We start from the raw sequence: 8,022 nt of genomic DNA, 5'->3' as shown, positions 1-8,022 counted from the left end.
AAACGTGTTATGTTCCAACATCCCATGTGAAAATCACAAACAACAAACCAATAAAACATACTGACAATCTAAAAGGCCTCATTTCCAGTGATTTTTTTTTTTTGTTTTTTTGGTACTTTTCCACAAATTAAAACATTATCGTTTGATTTGTTTTGAATGATGTATTCTGTCAAAATACCCGACCTTTGTAACATCCAGTCCTAAATAAGCACTAAAAAGCTATAAATGCTGTATTAGATTTGCTCAACACACACTAAGTCACAACCAAGCAATTAGCGCTGTTATAATGATTGATATCTTCATCGCCCAACGACATGTCAATAATGAAAGAAAAGCAGGCCAATGACGATGAAGTCAGAACTGCAGTAGAAATCCACAAATGTCGCAATGACAGGAGTGATTACGTGCCAACTGAGTGAATGGATTTGGATGATTATTGTGGATTTAGCTAATTTTGTTGCGCTTCTATTATTAACTTGTTTATGGTATTTCCTTCACCCGTTTTGTTCTGGTTGTATTATTCGCCCTGCTTTGTGTTTTTGGGACACAGGGGACATTCACCAAACTGCATGTGGCGCGTTGGAGGGGATTTCTTTATCTTCACCAAAAATCAGACACAAACCACTGAAAAGCAGGCCGATGAAGGAAAACAAAGATGAGGAAAAATAAATAAAATGGGATTATGTTACAGTGAGTCAAAGATTAGTCAACAGACGTCCGAATGTTTTGGATGTTTCGTCAAAGGTTTTTGCTTTTGGATCTTGATTAACTTGTTCAAAAAAAATCCAGCTGCGCAAATGCTTTCAAAAACACAGATTTCAGCGTTGGGAATTCAAATTTTGGCTCTTAACATGATTGAATTGTTGAACTTTTTGATTCATTGTAGTTTATGGCAGAAGAGGTGGACTTTGTGTGGACTTGACTTGTTCTCTCTGTGCTTGTTCATGAAAAGTTCACTGGCAACTTCGAACTGGTGTGAAAGTGAGTAGAATAGTTGTTTGCCAATATGTGCGATTGGCGGCCAATCAGCTGAACCCGCGACCTCAACTAGAACAAGAAGTATAAAAATTTGGATGTTTGGAAAGATTTTGTGCCTGATTCTTGGTCCTTGGTTGGAGTCGTTATTGAGACACTTTGCAGAAACTTACTTTTCTAGGGTTCCTGATTGGCCTTATTGGCAATAGCGCCATGCATCTGCCGATTTGGCAGGCCCTGGACAGACTCTGAAACACTATTGTTATTGAATAGAATGAAAAACAAAAAGCGTGGGCCACCAACTTCGACCACACACTTTCTCCTTCTCAGTCATGCGATGGAAAATGAGAGCGCGGTGCCAACGGGAGATTTAAGTGCCAACACCAGCACGGTTGCTGCGGGCATGTGAAAAGATCTTGAAAAGAAAAAAAAAAAACTTGACAAAAAGTAGATCAAACTCTAGATATGTACTGTAGGACGTTGTCATGACCTGGGAGAGGAATGGACGCCCTTCTCACGATTGTCAGAGGATAGACTGAAGAAAAAGTATTAGACAAGTTTATATAATGTGATGTCAAGTCTTGTGGACTCAACTCCAGACTATTGACTTAAGGTATTTTCTGCTCTGAATTGGTTTTAAAGCCACCAACGGCGTGAATGCAGATAATTCACCGCAGAACACAACTGCATGAATGTCATCAAGTGGTGTATCGAATAAGACGTTTCGCTGATTTGTCCGGCACGGCGCGCGTCAAATCTGCAAAACAAGCATCCTGCAGATGGATGTTGATAAGAGCTTCTGTTACTGGTTGTCACAGACAAACTGGTTTGACAAATTACCGTCATTGCAACCCTAACACAAACCCCAACACTTTACACCCTAATTCATTGACCATTTAACCTGACACTAACCTCCAAATGAAATCCATTTGATTTACTTTCCAAAGCCACGGGACGAAAGAACCACATGCGGCTCTAACACCAATTCAACACAAACCCTAGTCCACATTCCAAAACCATCAAAACCTTACACTCGAACTTTAACGCCCAACTCTGTACCAACCATAACCTAACCCACTAACTGTAACCTAACACCAATCCATAATGCTAGTCCTACCGTACCGTAATTAACCCCAATCTTAACCTGTCATGATCTGTGTTTTGTTTAGGTTTTGTTTTTTGGTTTAACTTAACTTCAGATCATGTCTGGTTCCTACATTGTGATTAAGTTTGGGTTTGTTTTCCAGTGTCTTCCCTGTCTGCTCATTATCAGGGATGTGATTTGACCAAAGTGAAATTATCTGAAAATTTAGCCGGGGGTCTGGGGGAGCTCATGGGTTTTCCGTGTTTTTAAGTACTTTCAATGCACTCGCATGACAAAGAAATAGACAAAACAACAGCATAAATTTTCAATGTATATTGAACTATCCCATATAAAATGGCAGTTTTAGTCAACTCAAAATCAGTCACATTCAAAAACATTGGACTGCCTTTGCTTTTAAAAACTATCACTGAGAATATCATCATATCTAACTAATGTGATTACTAAGTTAACACATAAATAATGTTGAAGAGTTCAAATTTCATGAACAAATAATTGTATCATGACCAAATGAAAAGTAACTCATATTAGAGCATACCACAAATGTCTTTGTTATAGCAGAAGATGTTATCTGTCGGAGTCATGTGCATACACAATGAACTACTATAAAAAAAAAAAAAAAAAAATCTAATTTTTTTTTTTATTGGGGGGGGGGGGATAAAAAAGCGGAATTCCGCGAATTAGCGGAAAAATCACATCCCTGTCATTATGTCTTTGATTCCACTTTTTCAAGGTAGACGCATACACCAAAATATCTATCATAGCCCGAACTAGACACCCTAAAAACAGTTCGGTCAAAATAACCCAAATTGGGTCAAAAATGGGTTAAATGAATAGCCCCAAAAGCTGGGTCAACCCAAAACAATGGGTTGCTTTGTGTGTTATCAATTTAATTTAACCCAACTTTTTGGACTAAACTCAAAAAGTTATGTCAGTTCATTTTTGATCCAATACATTTGGGTTATTTAATTAATCCCAAAAAATGAATAACCCACAAAACAACCCAAGAATATGGGTTGCATTTTCGGTTATTAACTTAATTCTACCCAACTTTTTGGGTTGTATAACTCAAAAATTGGGTTGATCCATTCTTCACCCCATTTGGGTTATTTTTGACCCAATTGTTTTTAAAGTGAGTTTAACGATATAAAGCTGAGTGACTGCAAGGTAGGCACATGGACCAAACTGAGTGAATCTATACAAGGTAAATTCATAGTCCAACAACACAGTGAATAGAGGCCAAGACGGACTGACAGGCCAAACTTGAGTAAGTCTGTATAAAGTTAGACACATAGCCATCAATGCAGCTAGCCCAGGCTAAGTAAATCTGAACAATGATGAAATAAATCTAAACACAATAGACACATAAAGCAACAATTGAATGAATCTGTACAAGGTAGTTTCATATTATCATTATGCTATGAAACTGTGTGACAGTAAAACATTCTCAGTTAATAAAGGTTTAGCAACGGCAACAGATTGAATCTGGAACTAATAATTCCCCATTATTTCCCATTGGAAAAATCATTTATTTTATAACTGGCATGATAGAACCCATTATGAACATCCCGCGAGATTTTTTTTCAAAAATCTCGACGCATTGTCTGTCACAAGTCTGTCGCGGTGGATAATGTTATGAAAGCATGTCTAACACCAAACACTGACAACGCCTTTTTTTGTTCACTGCTCCCTTTTTTTCTCATACATGCGCATGCTGGGATGATTGCAATTGCACATGATCCCATACCTGCCAACCTAGACGGGCTCCAACGTGCTCTCTCTTGTCTATTGTAGCGCCGTTAATGTGAATTAAAGAAAAAAAAAAAATCAATGCGTGATAACTGATGTGTCGTTTACAAGAGTTAATGTGTTGAGGATGTTCAATTAGAGGTACGGTTTCATTGGGTGAGCCAACTGAGCCTTTAAGTGTTGATGGCAGGCAAGAGACACCATTTTTAGAGGGTAGACACAAAGTAGCCCAGATACCTGGCGGCGTAGCAACTGTTGAAATTGCTCTTGCTCGTTAAAGCGACTTATTCTGCAAGTCAAAGGTAGGCACATCAAAGGCGGGCCAAAAACACGGGGGGGCTTATGCCCCCTTTGTTCGTAAGGTGTTTGTTTTTGTTGTTTTTTCTTGCATTTTGAAAGCAAACATATGCTAAATGTTACATCCTAGAAAGAGAGCTACGAAACGTCTTATTTGTTGCTTGACCTCGTTCACACATTTACAACGGTGCACGGCTATCATATGTGGCCTCTGGTTAGTCAGCATATAACAGAGTGGACCGTTATGAACTGTTGACCATAAATCACGAGTCTGGTAAAAATGTGACATGAGCACATTGCTGTAATTTGTGGAAGAAAGCAGCATTGTGGTCTTTACACATTCCACCTGATGTGTGAAAACTGGAATCTGTAACAAGTAGTGAACTTTCATTTTGTAGTGTTTCTCTTAGGTGTGCATTTTTTTCCCCCCAATCTGATTTTAGCCTTGTCATGTCGTCAGTAGCAGTTGATCCAGCTAACGTAACATACTGTGTTAACAATGGGACTGCTTCTTCAACCATTTTTTAATTTTGGCCTGCTTTACTGCCGCTTCTCCTCCATTTTTATCTATTTATTTGTAGTTTTTCCTAGCCTCCTGTAAAGCTCTTACAGATTTGTTTGTGATTAATTCATTTGCTCACAAAAAAATATAAAAACGTTCTATTTTAAATAGTGCCATGGTCCCAAAAACTTATTTATGCTTTTTTTCATACAGAAAACTATGATGCAGCCTCTAACCTGAAGAGGTCGCTTAAAGCAATGGTAGTTCTTACAAAAAACGACCAGCAGGTGCCAGCAGAGTATAAGAGATCAGCCAGGGCCATATTGTTGAAACAAGCTCTTTTTGTCAAGTGTTTTCACCAGGAATGTGAATAATGATGAAACGTAGCTATATTCTAATGCTAATTGCTGCAAAACGGAAACAGATACAAATGTACTTTTTTTCTGATGAAAGAAGATACTCTAATCTCTTTTTGGTAGGTTCCACGTTTTTATAGCAATAGAACACAATATTCTGTGAGCCTTGCAAAATCAGTCAAAATCAAGTAAAACAGCCGGGAGCGAAGGGGGGGTTGCTTCAGTGAAAATGGCTGGGAGTGAATGAGTTGAGGGCTAAACAAATAAACTTGACTTTAAAATGGAATTCTATGAGATAAACCTTGCTTCTGAACTGCAGCCAACTATTGTCCATAAATGTTAAACTCAAAATTAAAGCAAAAGTTGAAAGCAGCAAATGTTAGCTTAAGTGTGTTGTGTATTTTTTTTTTTTTTTTTTTTATCAAAATATGTTGTGTTGCCTTGTGAAATTCAACTGAAACAAAATGTAACTAAAAATAAATGGTTTGATTTTATCATTAGTATATGTGGTGGGTGAATCTTTGGACACCGCTGGTAGAACAGGATGTCACAAGACACCAAGAAACAGCAAATAAATGTCATAATGTCTGTTTTTTTTAAACACCCACAACAGCCAGCCCCTCCCTAACGATTCCGTCCTTATTTCTGTCAACAATTGGAAGCTGCGGCCTCCAGGCGTGTGCGAATGTGTGCCAGCGTTCAAGTGGTGCAACATGTGATGTCAGGAGGGAACAAAACACAAAGGGTTGTTGTAAATTTGTGGTTTATTTGAGCCAGGTTCAACATGTCCACACTGTGGGGAATGACAAGTCAACATTTAGGAGTACAACATAAACCATGAGTTTGCTGGCAATAGGATTAATAAAGGATTTAAGATAGTTGGGAAGTTTGAAATATCCCACGATTACGTATGGATGCCACAAGATGGCGGTAAAATAAAGCAATTAAAATGGAGAGCATAATAAAACGTCAACACCATGCTTCTAGCATGTACACAATCACGAAACCATGTCACATAAATGACCATATTCAGTTTCACATGAGGCTCATCTACATTATTAGCTAGCATATTAGCCTAGATAATACGGTAGCGCAAGCTGACGCGATATCACACGTGGGCCAACAAATCCTCGCACTAGCACTTTACACAAATAATCATTATCATCGTTAAAAGTCATTAACACAGTTTTTGGTAATTACGCACAACAAAATAAATGTTAGGGAATGTAGCAAATTGTAACAGATCATTTTTACGAGCTGCATCAATAGAGAATCAAAAAAGTACTTTAATTTTTACTTTTAACTATGCCTGTGGTGCATTCAATGTCTGCCAACAAAACACGACATCTCAAATGTAGACTAAAAACATAATAGCAATGAATTAAAATACATTGATACAGAGATACATTTCTAGTTAGAGATTTTGTGGTGTTCCAATGCATTCTCATCAGCTTCACAATTTGTGGGATTTCTATGCATATTTCTCAGTTGAAGGTCAGAAATTCAAAAAAGAAGGGGGGTGGGGGAATGGGTTTTCCAGTTCATTCAAATTATTTTTTTTATAGTCAACAGTTGGACTTTTATGGCAAATGCGCTTATCTTAGTCAAATGTCTGAAAATTCCCACTGGCGTTCTTTGAGTACGGTACCATTGGTTGAAAATATTTGATTATCAAATGCTCACTTCCTAGCCAAGGTTGCAGAATTTCCAATTCCAATTCCAAAGGACTTTTCTTTATCAACGTTTGACAATTTGCGGCATTCCACTGTACTCAGAAATTTCCCACTGGGTGCTTTCAAGTGGCGTTTCAACACACTTAGAGTTCGGAAATGTATGATTTAGCGGATTTGAAAGGCATCCCAATGGACTTCACCTTGTAGGGGGTCAATTACATTTGGTGTTCCAGTGCATTTTTCATAGTCACGGTTTGGAATTTTCAATCTCCAAAGTGTATGAGATAGAAGAGAGTGATAATAAAACTATGTAATTCCAAGGGAAATTTGGAAAGGAACTGCTGGCTCAATGCCGAAGACTTCGTTCCCCCCAAAAAAACAATAAGAAAGATCTAAATATAGCATTTTCCCTTAAAATTGCATAAAATTAATGGAAATTTTTTAGTCTTCTAATTTCTAGTTCCTGATCATAAAATTGCCACAAGAGGGTGGCCGATACAGGTATCGGTCACGGTCACTAGGTGCGTTTCCATTACAGTTTTTCGCAAAAAAAAAAAAAAAATACAATTTCGACTTGCCGGTGTTTCCATTGAAGAACGTTCCGCTTTTGTGGCGCAATTCTCGTAATGTCCCGTCTCGCGGGATTTCGCAGTTCCGTAGGAGGTGCTCATGATATGTACGGAAGACAGACGCCCGAAGCTCTTAATATTACTTTAAAAACATCTCCCTCCCCTAATCGGGCGGATTCGGGCATTTGGTGTTGCGTGTGTGCGCTTATAACTCGTGTTATGGTGCGAACAGATGGATTTCAACGACAACGTGCGCCGTTTGTCGCCCGTTTGCTCGTTATCCGGGCAAACTTCCTTTCCTCCGTGCTGAGCGGGGGGTCACATGACTACAGCGAATGTGAAAAAAAGTGTTTCCATTACACTTTTGCGAAATACTTCCATTTCGACACCTCTCCAAAACCACCTCATGAGAGCGTAAACATTTTTTTGCGATATTTGAGAGTTTTGTCAAAAATCATGTGTTTTCATTACCAGCTTGCTTTTGCAAAACTTGCCTTTTGCGCAAAACTGAGGGTAATGGAAACGCAGCTACCGTCACCAGTACTGATACTTTGAAATAAGACTGTAGGGTATTGACCCGATACTGACACCTGGTATCTAAACTCGCCAATTCCTATATTTTTTGTCAATGAAAAAAAAGGTCTTTCAATGAAGTTAAGAAAAATAAAAATATTTAACTCTTTGACTGCCAAAAACGTTAAATAACGTCGAGTAAAATCCTATGGAGGAGTGCCAAAGACCTTAAAAGACGTTTTTTTTTTCAAAACAGAGGTGAAACTAACCATTTTCTATTGTTGAT

Source organism: Vanacampus margaritifer, chromosome 13 (assembly GCF_051991255.1).
Source record: "Vanacampus margaritifer isolate UIUO_Vmar chromosome 13, RoL_Vmar_1.0, whole genome shotgun sequence".
NCBI lineage: Eukaryota > Metazoa > Chordata > Actinopteri > Syngnathiformes > Syngnathidae > Vanacampus > Vanacampus margaritifer.
This window is presented reverse-complemented; position numbering follows the sequence as displayed.